The sequence below is a fragment of the Mustela nivalis genome (genome assembly GCF_964662115.1).
Source record: "Mustela nivalis genome assembly, chromosome: 10".
NCBI classification, from domain to species: Eukaryota; Metazoa; Chordata; class Mammalia; order Carnivora; family Mustelidae; genus Mustela; species Mustela nivalis.
This window is the reverse complement of record NC_139029.1, coordinates 95982200-95997111: the sequence shown is the minus strand read 5'-3', so window position 1 is coordinate 95997111 and position 14912 is coordinate 95982200. Positions and strand designations below refer to the sequence as shown.

General features: G+C 39.0%; 1 pseudogene across 1 annotated transcript; it reads left to right on the top strand.

The window, feature by feature from the left end:
• The first annotated feature begins 632 nt into the window (after positions 1-632).
• Positions 633-14235, top strand: LOC309843245 (protein BTG3 pseudogene; annotated as a pseudogene). The gene is made up of 4 exons (XR_014316533.1): positions 633-647; positions 913-1045; positions 12715-13861; positions 13997-14235. The product of XR_014316533.1 is annotated as a protein BTG3 pseudogene (transcript).
• The last annotated feature ends 677 nt before the right edge of the window (positions 14236-14912 follow it).

Genomic DNA, 14912 nt, shown 5'->3' with positions numbered 1-14912 from the left:
GGTAGAAAAAGTTAATTTAAAATCAAACTGTAAGGTGTTTATAGAGACTGCAGCCCATCTATAATCCTTGAGAGGACTTAGAGCACAAAGTACTAATAAAGGTTGAACAATGTATGTGGAGTAAGGCCACACTATGGCTTTGAATTCAGTAATCTGCTACATGATCTTGGTATGGACAGAACTCACACAGGATGATAATGTAAAATGACAGGCCCATCTGAAAAAAAAGATGTAACCTTTGTGCTAGAATTAACATCTAATATAATTGTTAATGCCTTCGAAAAACGGATGTTAAGAAATAGGCTCCAATTTTCTTTGTGCTTTTTATTCAAGCTTTTTCTCTTCTCATCTGGGGACTTTTTCACTCTAATACTTTTAAGACCAAGTGCCATTTTAAAACTTAGAACTCTGGGGGCTCAGTCAGGGGACCATGTGACTTGATCTCAGGGTGCTGAGTTCAAGCCCTCCTTTGGGTGTAGAGATTACTAAAAATAAGCAAGCTTTGAAAATAAAATCAAATAGAAGTTAAACGTGTGGAATTGTAAGAGCCAGGTTGGCCAGAGGGAACCATTTCCTTGTGGGCTTGGGTTGCCCCTGCCCCTCCCCAAGGAGCTTGCTTGCAGGGCCCGGATATGGGGGCAGGCCAGGTGAGATGGAGACATCCAATCAGTGGGGCACGCATGTATTTGCTGTGGTGAGTTGGAATTCAATTGGCCACCGGTATTGCTGACGGAGCGTGACTGTGCAGTTTTCCCTGTCTGTTGCAGTCTCATTGGCCACTTGTGTGTGGGCGGGGCTCAACCACCACTGTAAAGCTTAGTCTGTGAGGCAGGGGAGTAGTTATAGTCGCCGGGGTAGTAGGGGTAGCAGTAATAGCAGTAATAGCAGGGTGGTAATTGTTGGGAGTTTCAGGGTCATCTGGAGCAGCATCATCAGGAGCAGCATCGTCGGGAGTGTCGGGATCCTCAGGAGCATCGTGGTCATCGGGAACGTCATGAGCCTTGCCTGGGAGCGGCCTGGACTAGGAGCGGCCTCTCTTTGCCCGGTAAGGGGAGCGGCCTGGACTTGCCTTGTCCGGTAAGGGGAGTGGCCTGGCCTTGCCTCACCTGATAAGGGCAGCCGCCTGGCCTCGCCTTGCCCGGTAAGGGGAGCGGCCAGGCCTCGCTGGGTAAGGGCAGCTGCCTGGCCTTGCCGGGTAGGTAGAGCGGCCTGGCCTCGCCTAGCCGGGTAAGGGCTGCCGCCTGGCCTCGCCTCGCCTGGTAAGGGGTGCAGCCTGGCCTTCCCGGGTAAGGGGAAGCGTCGGGGTCGGTGTCTTGGTCGTAGTCGCCTCTTTGTAAGAGAGGACCCCACCTGGTTGGTTTGATTTTCGATGCTTGGTGCAAAGTAAAGCTTTGCTTGACTTTCGCTTTGTGTTGGTTTCGTTCCTTGGATCACGGACCCTAACAGAGTGATTACTACTTAAGAAAGCTTTATAAAAGCCAACAGGGCTTTGGCAAAACCTCAAGATTATGTGCTGAAAATGTAAAGGGCCACAGAGAATTCTAAGTCACAAAAATTAGTAAAATGAATTTTATATGAATTAGATAATATTAGTGTTGAGAATAAAAAGCAATTGCCATTTTAGTTTTGGTCTCGGGGTAACAGGGAATAGTGATGACTGCAGCGGGTGAAGGGAACTTGTGGTTGCTTTTGCTCCAGGCTATTGCTACCATTCAGGAATCTGGAACCTGGGTTGATTTCTTTTTTTTTTTTTTCCTAGTGTTTGAAGAGGGATTGTAATGATTGATTTTTATGTAAGCGTTCTTATTTCCTTAAACGGTAGCAGTTGAAACAATATTTTAACCAAGTGCGTTACGTTCAAAAATAGGTCTACTGCTTTCGATCTCTGCTTTAGACTTAACTCATTGCCTTAAGTCAGTGGAAGTTAAATATCCGGGAAAGATGGCTAGTATTAATCTACTTTTATGGGCTGAGCGGTGAGGATGAGAGGGTAGGAATTGAAATTACAAAACACACAAGAGAAAAACAAAAACTTGACAAAATAACAAAAATTGACAAAAAACACACTTCAGAAAAGTTTGCTTTTATTTTGGTATGTTAATGAAATCACTTAGTAAATTTTCTAATTTTTACTCTCCCTTCAATTTTAGGCTTCTCCGAGATTCCATTGATCATGGTTTTGGTTTTTCCTTCATCTTCTGTCCATTTTCGCTAGTGGCTCTCTAGCCACCGATTAACCATCCTTAAAATCCTGTGCCCTGTATGTAGTTACGGTACTGATCACATGCTGATCCTTCATGAATTCCTTCCCCTGAGAAGTCTTGAAGAGCACAATTCTGTCATGCTGCCTTTTAACACATTGAGGTCAAATAGAAGACAATAAATAATGTTTTGATTATCCTCAGCCAAGGAAGTTTTAAAAAGTATGGTTGTATGGTGAAAAATTATCTTCGCCTAGATGTTGGTGATGTTAATTTTGAAATAATAGTTGTTTTGAGAAAGAATAAAACATCTTTTGCTGGGAAATTGAGTATGTATTAACAGGCTCTCAACAAATAAGACATAATAAATCCTATTGGTTCTGAATCATGAAAAAACACCAACATTCCAAGGGTTTTTTTCTCTGGATATTGACATAGTGTTTGGTATCACTGTGATCTTTTTAGGCATCTATCTGAGTAACCCAGGGTGGCATATATTTTCCTTTAATGGTTTGTATTGTGATAGATGCCCAAGAAGGTTAGTCTTCAGTGCTACTGAACAAATGACAAGTGATTTATTATTCTAACAGTTTTTGGAGTTTTGTATGGATGGAATGTTGTCATGGCAGTCTAGGGACAAACTAATATCTGTTCCAAAAGATGAAAACATGCTGCCCATACATTTTCTGTAGCATTATATAGTCTGATGGAGAACAGACATGCAAACTCAAAGTATTTTATAATTGCTGTTCATTGTGTCTGAGTTGAAACTACACAACAAAGGGAGCTTTAAAAATCCGCAGTTTGAAAGGAACTTTAAAAATAAACTCTGCCTAATAATTTTATAAAAATGTGGTGGACTTTTTACTTAAAATCTAACAAAATCATTGAAATAAGAACATATATGGAGAAAAAATGGGACATTGCTAAAGCCCAGGAAGACAGAAAAAATTATTTTTATAATGTAGCCCAGAGATGTTGATAATGCAGAAGCTTTTAGTCTCAAGTTTGTAAATTTCCTTAACAGTGCTATTGGTATTTTGGGACTGTATATACCAGGGGCGCTCAACTGCACCACTGTGGGGGTGCTGAGTCATGGCAACGTGGAGACACATTTTTGGTTGTTGCAACTGGGATGGTAGTTGCTGTTAGCATCTAGTCAGTGCAGACCATGAAACTCTTAAACATCCTACATGTTCAGGACAAACCCCACAACCAACATTTTTCTGGCACAAGTGTCAAGAGTGTTAATATTGAGTTACCCTGGTATTTGATGATGAAAAAGAAAAACGATTGTATGATATTCTTATATTCTAAGTTGCTGATGATTAACTATATTCTAATAGCTGGGAAGATAATACACTAGGGGAATTAATACAACACAGTCTGGTGGTCTTCAGAAACAAAGACCCTCTAGTGAAGAAAATATTTTTTACTTATACCACTAACGTTATTGAGTGCTTACCAAGTGCCAGGCGTTGTTGGGAGACACTGGGGAAACCCGAGTGAACAAAACAGATAGACTGCCTTCACAGAGCCCTGGTATGAATGTGGGGGACTAGTAAACAAATACATAAAATGGGACATGGAGGAGCAGGTAGTGCCTTAGGGTATATAAAGTAGAGTAATGGGGTAGGTAGATAATGATGGGGGGTGGGAAAGGGAACCCTTAGACTGGATGGCCATGAGAGAGTTGAAGCATAGAAGTGAGTGACAGCAGCCAGATGAAGAGGGTTTTAGGCAGGGGAAGCAGGTTGTGAAAAGGTGCCAAGGTGGAAGTTGGCGTGGCTTGTTGGGGAGGCACAGAGAGGTGGTTGTGGTTGGGCAGTGGTCCAGAATGGAGAAGCGGGGATGAGATAGAATATGAGAGGAGGGAGGGGCCAGATCATGCTCACTTCTTTTTTAGGTTGAGAATATTCCATTGTCTGGATGTATTTATCCATTCACTTACTGAAGAACATCTTGATTGCTTCCAACTTTTGTCATTTATGAATACGGCTGCTATGAACTTCCAGGTGCAGGTTTTGTTATGGATAAATTTTCAGCTCATTTAGGTAACTTCTAAGGAACACGATCGCTGAATTGGCATGGTAAGAACATTCATGTTAAGAATATGCCAAACTGTTTCCCAAAGTGGCTGTATCAGTTTGCATTCCCACCGGCAATGAGAGAGAGTTTCTGATTATTCCCCATCCTGCCAGCCTTTGGCACACAGAGTATTTTAGATTTTGTCCTTTTTGATAGGTGTGTAGTATCTCATTGTTGTTTTAATTGGAAGCTGCCTAATGACAGAAGATTTGAACACCTTTTCATATGCTTATTTGCCATGAGTAGATCTTCTTTGGTAAGTTGTCTGTTCAGTTCTGCCCATTTTTTAATTTCATTGTTGACTTTTTTATTGTTGAGTTTTACTTTGTACCTTTTGGACAATGGTTCTTTATCACATGTGTCATATAATTCTTAGGGAAATACTTTCTGGTTTGTGGCTTGTCTTCTCATTCTCCTGTCATTCACAGAGGAAAAGTTTTTAATTTTAACGATGTCTGGATTGTCAATTATTTTTTTCATGGATCATGCCTTTGGTGTTATATCTAAAAAAGTCATCACCATATGTGGGGTCACGTAGAAATTTCCTCCTATGTTAATTCTAGGCACTTTCTGGTTTTGTATTTTATATTTGGGTCTGATCCATTTTGAGCTAATTCTTCTGAAGGATATAGGGTTTGTGTCTAGATTCTTTTTTTTTTTGTCTTTTTTAAAATTTATTTATTTTCAGCATAACAGTATCATTATTTTTTCACCACACCCAGTGCTCCATGCAATCTGTGCCCTCTATAATACCCACCACCTGGTACTCCCACCTCCCAGCCCCTCTCCCGCCACTTCAAACCCCTCAGATTGTTTTTCAGAGTCCATAGTCTCTCATTTTGTCTTTTTACATGTGGATGTCCAGTTGTTCCCAGCGCTGTTTGTTAAAAAGACTATCCTTTCTCCATTGTATAGCATAGCTTTTGCGCCTTTGTCCAAGATTAGTTGACTATTAGTGTGAGTCTGTTTCTGGGCTCTCTGTTGTATTTCATTTATCTATTTGTTCTTTAATCAAATCCATACTGTTTTGATTATGGCTTTATAATAAGCCTTGAAATCAAGTAGTGCCAGTCTTCTGACTTTTTTTTTTATTTTTGAGTACTGTTTGGCTATTCTGAGTCTTTCATTCTTCATATAAACTTATAAAGAACTTGCTAGAATTTTGATTAAAGTTGTGTTAAATCAGGTTGGGAAGAACTAGCATCTTGACATTACGGAGGCTTCCTACCCATTAATGTGGACTACCTCTCTCCACTTATTTAGTCTTTTTTGGTATATTCTTTTTTTAAAGATTTTATTTATTTATTTGACAGAGAGAGAGATCACAAGTAGGCAGAGAGGCAGGCAGAGAGAGAGAGAGAGGAGGAAGCAGGCTCCCTGCTGAGCAGAGAGTCTGATGCGGGGCTTGATCCCAGGACCCTGAGATCATGACCTGAGCCAAAGGCAGTGGCTTAACCCACTGAGCCACCCAGGCACCCCTTTGTTGGTATATTTTTTTTATCAGAGTTTTGTGGCTTTCTCCTGTTGTAAATATTTTGTTAGATTTATACCTAAGTATTTCATTTTTGGAGGTGCTAATGTAAATGGTATTGTGTTTTTAATTTCAATTCCATTTGTTCATTGCTGGCACAGAGGAAAGTGAGTGAATTTTGTATATTAACCATGTATCCTGCAACTTTGCTATAATTGCTTCTAAGTTCCAGGAGGTTTTTTTGTTGATTCTTTTGCATTTCCCACATAGACAATCATATCATTTGTGAACAAAGACAGTTTTATTTTTCCTTTCCAACCTATATGCCTCTAACTTCCTTTTTTGTCTTATTGTATTAGCTAGGAAATAGAGGACAATGCTGAAAAGGAGTGGTGACAGGAGACATTCTTGCCTTGGTCCTGATTGTAATGGGAAATTTTCTAGTTTCTCACCATTATATATGATGTTAGCTTTTTTAAAGATTTTTTTTAAATAATGTTGAGGACATTCCCTTGTATTCTTAGTTTACTGAACATTTGTCATGAGTGGGTGTTGGAATTGTCAAATGCTTTTTTCTTCATCTTTTGATCGGATTATATGATTTTTCTTTTTAGACTGGTAATGTGATGGATTTCATTAACTGATTTTAGAATGTTGAGCCAGCTTTGCATACCTATGGTAAATGCCCCTTGGCTGTGGAGTACAATTGTTTTTAGACATTTGTGGCTTTTATTTGTTAATATTTTGCTTATAACTTTTATACTTATAAGAGATACTGGTCTGTTATTTTCTTCGGAAGTATTTGGTTTTGGTATTAGGGTGATGCTGGCCTTATAAAACAAGTTAGGAAGTGTTTCTTTTACTCCTGTTTTCTGAAAGAGATTGTAGAGACTTGGTATAATTTAAATGTTTGGTAAAATTTAATACTTATTTTTTTTTCAAATGTGTGTAGGTATGTTTTTATTATTACAGTAAGTTTATCACTCAGTTTTAGCTCCTAACTTCTTGAATGCTGAGTATGTTTATTGCATATTGTCTCTCTCCTCCCACTAGAATAAGAGCAGAAATTCTTGACTGTTTTGTTTATTGATATGTTTAATATGCCTAAAACAGTGGTTCTCAACGTGTGCTTTGCAATTTTGCAAAATCCTTTTGGAGAATATATAAGGTCAAAGCTATTTTCATGGTAATACTAAGACATTATTTTGTCCCCCCTCACCCCCCCCCACCCCGTGCTGTTGATTACATTGGTGGGGGAAAATCAGTCATGTGTAAAACTGCTGATGTTTTAGTGTGAATTGAGCAGTAGCACCAAACTCTACTAGTAGCCACTTATATACTTCCTGGTCTTACTCATGAGGGAGTGACAAAGGGATGCCAGTTTCACTTAAAGCTGTAAAAATTATTGGTTTTATTAAGCCCTGACTCTTGAGCCATGCGCCTTTTAAATATTCTGTGTGATGAAATGGGAAGTATACCTAGTACTTCTGTTGCATACTCAAAAATATGGTTGTCTCCAGGCACTAGAATTTGTGATTGAGTTGCTATGGAACATTATATTTACTTGAAATAACAACTGTGAGATAAACTATGTTTCAGTTTCAGCGCATTCGGGCATTTGGCAGGTAGTTGTTTTTTTTTTTGTTTGTTTGTTTTTTAAGAATGAAGTAAGCTTGTCACCTCAAGGAAAACAACTGATAGTATTTTTTGATGATGATAAATTCAAGTTTGCAAGTGAATTTCTAGTTTTGGAAAATTTATACGTATGAGCTGGATACTTTCCTAATAGCTACAGATTTTTCTAACGAGTTGGATACTTATATTAAGTATTGTGATGTGGGTATTCTTTGACATTAAGTAACAAAATGTGTTAGTATCTTGAAGATATGTTTAACTGCCAGCGAATCATTGCTAAAAATACTTATAGCATCATGCATATATAGTAGATCCCTTCAAACTGTAGATAGACCAGTTCGTGTATAATGCAACAGAGTGTGGAGAGTTCACTGATATGGTTGGTTTCAGATTAAAAATCATGAATACCCTTTAAGAAGTGACCACTTACTGAGGTTTGGTGTTGTATTTTTTTTTTTAATTTTTTATTTTTTATAAACATATATTTTTATCCCCAGGGGTACAGGTCTGTGAATCACCAGGTTTACACACTTCACAGCACTCACCAAAGCACATACCCTCCTACCCTCCCCAATGTCCACCCTTCTCCCAAACCCCCTCCCCCCAGCAACCCTCAGTTTGTTTTGTGAGATTAAGAGTCACTTATGGTTAGTCTCCCTCCCAATCCCATCTTGTTTCATTTATTCTTCTCCTACCCACTTAAGCCTCCATGTTGCGACAACATGGTTTGGTGTTGTATTAAAGAAGAATATCCACAACTATCTGAAAATATTATAGCAATGAACATGTCTGTGTGACTTTTTTAAATTTATTTTTTATTTATTTTCAGCATAACAGTATTCATTATTTTTGCACCACACCCAGTGCTCCATGCAATCCGTGCCCTCTCTAATACCCACCACCTGGTTCCCCAACCTCTCACCCCCCCCCCCGCCAGTTCAAACCCCTCAGATTGTTTTTCAGAGTCCATAGTCTCTCATGGTTCACCCCCCCTTCCAATTTCCCCCAACTCCTTTCTCCTCTCTAACTCCCCATGTCCTCCATGCTATTTGTTATGCTCCACAAATAAGTGAAACCATATGATAATTGACTCTCTCTGCTTGACTTATTTCACTCAGCATAATCTCTTCCAGTCCCGTCCATGTTGCTACAAAAGTTGGGTATTCATCCTTTCTGATGGAGGCCTAATACTCCATAGTGACTTTTAAGAGTGATCTACTGTGCGTGCCTGACGGAAAGAGTGGGGAGGACAAAAATGAGTTGAAGGAGATAAATTAGTACATCAGAAGTACAAAGTAGCTGGTACATTCTGAGAAGAGAATTCTTCGTGGAGTTTGCCTTACCCTTTGAGCAAGCAGTGGCCCAGATGGACAGACATGGAGGAAGGGAATTGCTGTCTCCTCTCTCTTACATCCTCATGATTTTCTTCCTTCTTTTACTTTCTTGGTAGCACATTTGTGACATTTTTAGCTTTCTTAAGCTTTAATTAATATATGGCATTTACCCCATTTTACCAAATATATGGTAGGAAAAAAACAATATGGAAGAAATTGAAGAGGAGATGAGGAGTTTTGTTCTTGGTGTAGGGAAAGAGAAGCACCTGACTGCATCGAATCTAGGAATGTGTTGTGTAGTCATTGTTAGGGGAATGCTGGCAAACTGAGTTTATGCTAACACACCTGCAAGCTGGTGTACAAGAAGGGGCAACTGTGAGCCTCACCTCTTCCAAATGCAACGTAGTCTGTCTTAGCTCACTGGTCTCTGCATCTCCCTAGCCTTCAGACATTATTATGCCCCATTTATGAAGCCCATATTTGAGATTCATGGTCCAAAGGGTATCCTCTGCTGTGATGATCAGGAACACCAAGTGGCAGATCCAGAGGTTATTGTGCATAAAGGGAGCTGATATAGGGTTTGAAAATGAAAAAGAAATAACTGAACCCATTTTTGCTATTGAGATTAACTTACTTGTTTCTTCACAGTTTCTTTAGTCTTTGGAAGAAAGAACTCACAGGAGTGTTAATCAGATGTGGTCTAGAGAGACCAACTGCATCAGAATCATCTGGGGAACTTACCCAAAGTGCAGATTTCTGAGTCCTCAACTAGTCTGCTGAGTCAGACCTTCTGGGGATAGGGCAATCTGCAAGTAGAAGAAACTCTCCAAATTTCATGCACAATAAAAAGCTTGAGAACCACTGGCATTACAGGCTTTTCCCAGTACTTATTTTCAACATATTCATATCAAAGTGAAGATGACCTAATTCTGCTGAAACTCTGGACCAAAGGGAATTAATGAATGCAGAGATAAAACAGTGGATGAAATCCCTCATGCATTTTTGTATTTAGGGTATTAATGCTTCTTTGACTGATTGGAGAAAAATGAAATGTTCCAATCACAAAGTCTGAAAGGACTTCGTTAGATGTTGCTTGTTACAAGAGGATTCTGAAAACACGTTATTTTTCTTTATCTTAAGGAAGGAAGTTTTACATGTTTTGTCAAGAATGTCAGTTTTAGTGATTTTGTGCTCTAGGCAAACTATCTGAAATCTGACTGAACTGTGTATATAAAATGAAGCTCTTAGGAAGATAAATGCCTCATCAGAAATGTTAACAATTTCCAGGTTTTCTTTCATATACAGTTAAACAAAAAGTTCCATGTTGTCACAGAGGTGAAAAAGATAAAAAGTCAGATGAAGATACAGTTTACTTTCTTAGTTTGTATGTGCCTTTCTAACTCATATTTTGATTCATTCGTACTGTCTCCTTACTTTAATTCATGGGCTTCAGAATGTGACTAAGTTCAGCTCCTAAGAAAAGGTTTATAAGTGTAGAGGTGAACTTTCGATTTTGCTTGCATGAGAGGTTATCTGTTTACTGTGTGGTCAACACGAAATATAAACTAAGCGACTACAACCACCATGTTATTTTAAGACTAAGTGGAAAGAACTGATGAGTTCTTTTGATATGAGTGTACAAAACCAAATCTAAAATTAAAAATGAGACTGATAGTGATTAAAATGGGCAAAGTCAAAATCCCACCCCCTTCTCCAAATAAAAAGTTAAAAAAAAAAATGGGCAAAGTCAGAAAATTTGAAATCTCTTTTCATGAGCCATTTTACTCAACTCTAGATAATATTTCAAAAATCATATCACATGTTTCCAATTAAAAAAATATGGTGACATCCATTACTCTCACAAAACAAACTGAGGGTTGCTGGGGGGAGGGGGTTTGGGAGAAGAGGGTGGGATTATGGACATTGGGGAGGGTATGTGCTTTGGTGAGTGCTGTGAAGTGTGTAAACCTGGTGATTCACAGACCTGTACCCCTGGGGATAAAAATATATGTTTATAAAAAATAAAAATTTAAAAAAAAAATATGGTGACATCCATTACTTTCTTATTAAGTTTATTTAATTCAGCTGAATTATTTCATTCTGTTGAGGTTGTTAGTATTGATGTGGCTTTGTAGTTATAGATTGAAACATGAACTGATTGAGTCGGGAATAGAGATGGGTTTGAAGCTAATGCTAGGAATGAGGTCCTATGGCTCATTTGTTTTGTTTCTTTTAAATACTTTTGCTTTTCTTTTTACTAGTGTTACAGTATCTCACAGCCAAATATTCTGTGCATAAGAAGGTATACAAAGGTCACTTTAACCACTGCTGCATTTTGATATATGCTACATGTTTTTTCTTAGTATGAATGCACACTGCCATTACACAAGTGTATTTATGCCTATATGCTTGTATATAATATGTATATGTGTGTACATATATGTGTGTCCCTATCAAGAAAGCTGTTTGGTAAATTTGTTCATGAAACAATATTTTATAGACATCTGTCTACACATATTTCTATGAAATTTTTATCATATTCCATTTATGATTATAGTTCTGCATAGTATTTTGTAATTTGCATGTACCATCATATAAACTATTCCCTTATTAATGGGCATTTAGGTTGTTTCCAATGTTTTCACTTTTGCAATTAATGTTTCATCTTGTCTGAAAGTTTTCTTGGGATAAATTCATGGAGGTAAGAATTTCTGGGTTAAAGGGTATGTCTATTTAAAAATTTGAGCTATATGGTCAAGTTGTTCCCAGAAATGTTGTGCCATTTTATACCCCCCTTTTTTTCATAGAGGGAGTGGGGAGGGGCAGAGGCAGAGGGAGAAAGAGAATCTTCAGTAGGCTTCACACTCAGCCCAGAGCCTGATGGGTGGCTCCGTCACACAACTCAGAGATCATGACTTGAGCTGAAATCAAGAGTTGGATGCTTAACCAACTGAGCCACTGACACGCCCCTGTGCTATTTCATAGTCTTACTCCAATGTGCTTGAGGGTGATAACTTGGGAACGTTAGGAGCAATACTGGGTTTTCTTAATCTCTTAAATCTTTGTCAATATAGCATGTCAAAAATGGGATTCTCACTTTAATCTTCATTTGTTTGATATAGTATCCAGAGGTTCCCTGGAGACTCTGTGTGCCCTGGGGGTTGATGGGCTGTGTAGTCATACCCCAGCTTGGCTGGTAGTGCTTGAAGTTTTTAAGACAGACAAGGGAAACAATGATTTCACCTGGTTCCTAGGTGGTTAATGAGCAATGTCTGGAAGACACAAGCCAGATTTGCTGGATGGAAAGTCACTTCTCCTTTTCCTTCCAAACGTTCTCTTTTAAGACCCAATATAAATAGCTCTTTCTACTCTTTTCTTCCTTTGCAAAAATAAGAGCTTACTTGGTCATGGGTCCAAGCTTAATTAATGACTTATTAAGGAGAGTCCAGATCTTTGAAATACTAAGGAACTTTTTAAAATACTTTGGAGATCCCTGACCTGATCCCAGAAATACAAAATCTGGCTTTCTAAAACTTGGGAGGGGGTAGTTAAGAAGGGAAGGGAAATTGTTTCATTCCTTCTGGAAGAGTCACTTTCTTTCTTTCTCTTTCATTCTCTTTCTATCTTTGACTCCCTACTTCCTTCCCTCAGTCTATCTTAGTTCCAAAGGATCACCTTGGAATTTCTGACCCCCCCTCCTTTTTATAAAATCAGAAGTCCCATTTTTTGTAAGATTTTGGTGTTTTGTGCTTTACAAGACTTAGAAGTTTAGGAAACATTTGACTCCTAACTGTTTACCACAGAACACTTGAGATCCTGGTAGATAAATTTAGTTCATATATACATGATCACTTTTGGTCTTGCTCCCAAATTCTGATTGATATAATGAGAAACCATCATGAACCAGGGTTTCACCTTTTACAACAAAACTATTATTCTCAGTAGTTACTGGGTTTTTAAACTCTGGTTTCCTACAAAAATTTAGTTCTGGCCTGCCTGCCCGCCCTCTCAGCGCGCGCTCCGTCGCCCGACGACGCGGGAGCCACACGCTCAGAACTAGGCTCGCTGCGCTCGCTGTCGCCCAGCGCCGGCCCGCTGAGGCGGCGCCCTCGGTTCCCGGCCTGGAGACGGTCGGGACCGCCACATCTGCGGCCCCAGGGCGGCGGCGGCGAAATTGCTGCTGTTGTCTTCTTTTTCACAAGGCTAGTTCGAAAACATGACAAGTTGAAAAAAGAGGCAGTTGAGAGGTTTGCTGAGAAATTGACTCTTATACTTCAAGAAAAATATAAAAATCACTGGTATCCAGAAAAACCATCAAAAGGACAGGCCTACAGATGCATTCGTGTCAATAAGCTTCAGAGAGTTGATCCTGATGTCCTGAAAGCCTGTGAGAACAGCTGCATATTGTACAGTGATCTAGGCTTACCAAAGGAACTCACTCTGTGGGTGGATCCATGTGAGGTGTGCTGTCGGTATGGAGAGAAAAACAATGCATTCATTGTTGCGAGCTTTGAAAATGAGGATGAGAATAAGGATGAAATCTCCAAGAAAGTTACCAGGGCCCTTGATAAGGTTACCTCTGATTATCATTCAGGATCCTCTTCTTCAGACGAAGAAACAAGTAAGGAAGTAGAAGTGAAACCCAGTTCCATGACTGCGACCCCAAGCCCTGTGTACCAGATTTCAGAATTGATGTTCCCACCTCTTCCATTGTGGCACCCTTTGCCCAGAAAAAAGCCAGGAATGTACCGAGGGAATGGTCATCAGAATCACTATCCTCCTCCAATTCCATTTGGTTATCCAAATCAGGGAAGAAAGAATAAACCTTATCGCCCAATTCCAGTAACAGGGGTACCTCCTCCTGGAATGCATTGTGACCGGAATCACTGGATTAATCCTCACATGTTAGCACCTCATTAGCTGCTTTTGATTCTGTTGGTGTCAGTGTTGAGAGAAGGTAGAATAAGGCTGACCACATTAAAAGTTAAAAGTTCATACTCATAGTAGTAAAGTTAGATGGGCCAAACCATCAAACTTATTTTTATAGAAAAGTTATTGATAATAATCTTTCTTAAAAAATATATATGCACTTTAGATATATTGATATAGTTTGAGAAACTTTATTAAGAGAGGTTTGCTGAGAAATTTAAGCTGCCTAAATTATTATTGATGTTTATTTTTGGTGCTGATCTGCTGTTTTGTTTTTTTTTTTTAAGATTTTATTTATTTATTTAACAGACAGAGATCACAAGTAGGCAGAGAGGCAGGCAAGTGCCTGAGTTTTTAATATTGGACTTGAGTATTTATATATTGTGCATCAACTCTGTTGGATACGATAACACTGTAGCAGCAGACGATCTGTTCTAGCACCTTTGAGCATTTACTTTATGGAGAGTATGTAAGTTATTTATACACAGGAAATCTATTTTATGTCATTGTTTAGAAGAATTGCGTGAAATCATGTAGTTGCAAATAAAAAGTAGTTTGAGGCATGACAAAAAAAAAATTTAGTTCTAATCAACACCCTGTTATTTTATTAACCTAATGTTGCTGTCACAGTATCTTTTTTTGTTGTTCCTTTCATGCAGGCATTCTTACACTGAATGAACCAGTGTGCTGCATCAAAAATTGATAAAAATGTAATAGAAGAAACAATGAAGGTGAGGAGGCACAGTCGGCCCTCAACCCAAGCACACATTCCCTTTTAGTTAAAATTTCTTCTGTGGGATGTTAATGTAGGCTCTTCAGCTTCTCCTCAGTTCCACTATGAGTTCTGCGCCATTCACTTGTGTGGGCAACCCTGAGATAAAGGGAAAGAGGGTTTGGGAAAAGAAACAGAGAGTAATGAGGACGGCGTAGAAGACATGGAACAATTTTTTTGCCGAGGCCTTTGGACAGTTTGAAAAGAAGAAGAAAAACAAACCCCCGACCAAGAACCTCAGTGTCTATGAGCAGGGGGTAACAGAGCCCTAAGTGGGAGCATTGCCAGAGGTGGCTTAGGAAGGCAAGATGTGGACAAATGTGACTTCCAATCTTTGATTACCAAAAGAGTAAATGATTTGGGTGGTTCCGTGGTGCAGAAAATGTCTGCATAATGTATTCAACTCAGAAACACATGTACAACCCTTTCCTTTTAGGCTACAGGAAAGGAAAATGATAAACAAGTTTTGTAAAGGGGGAGGA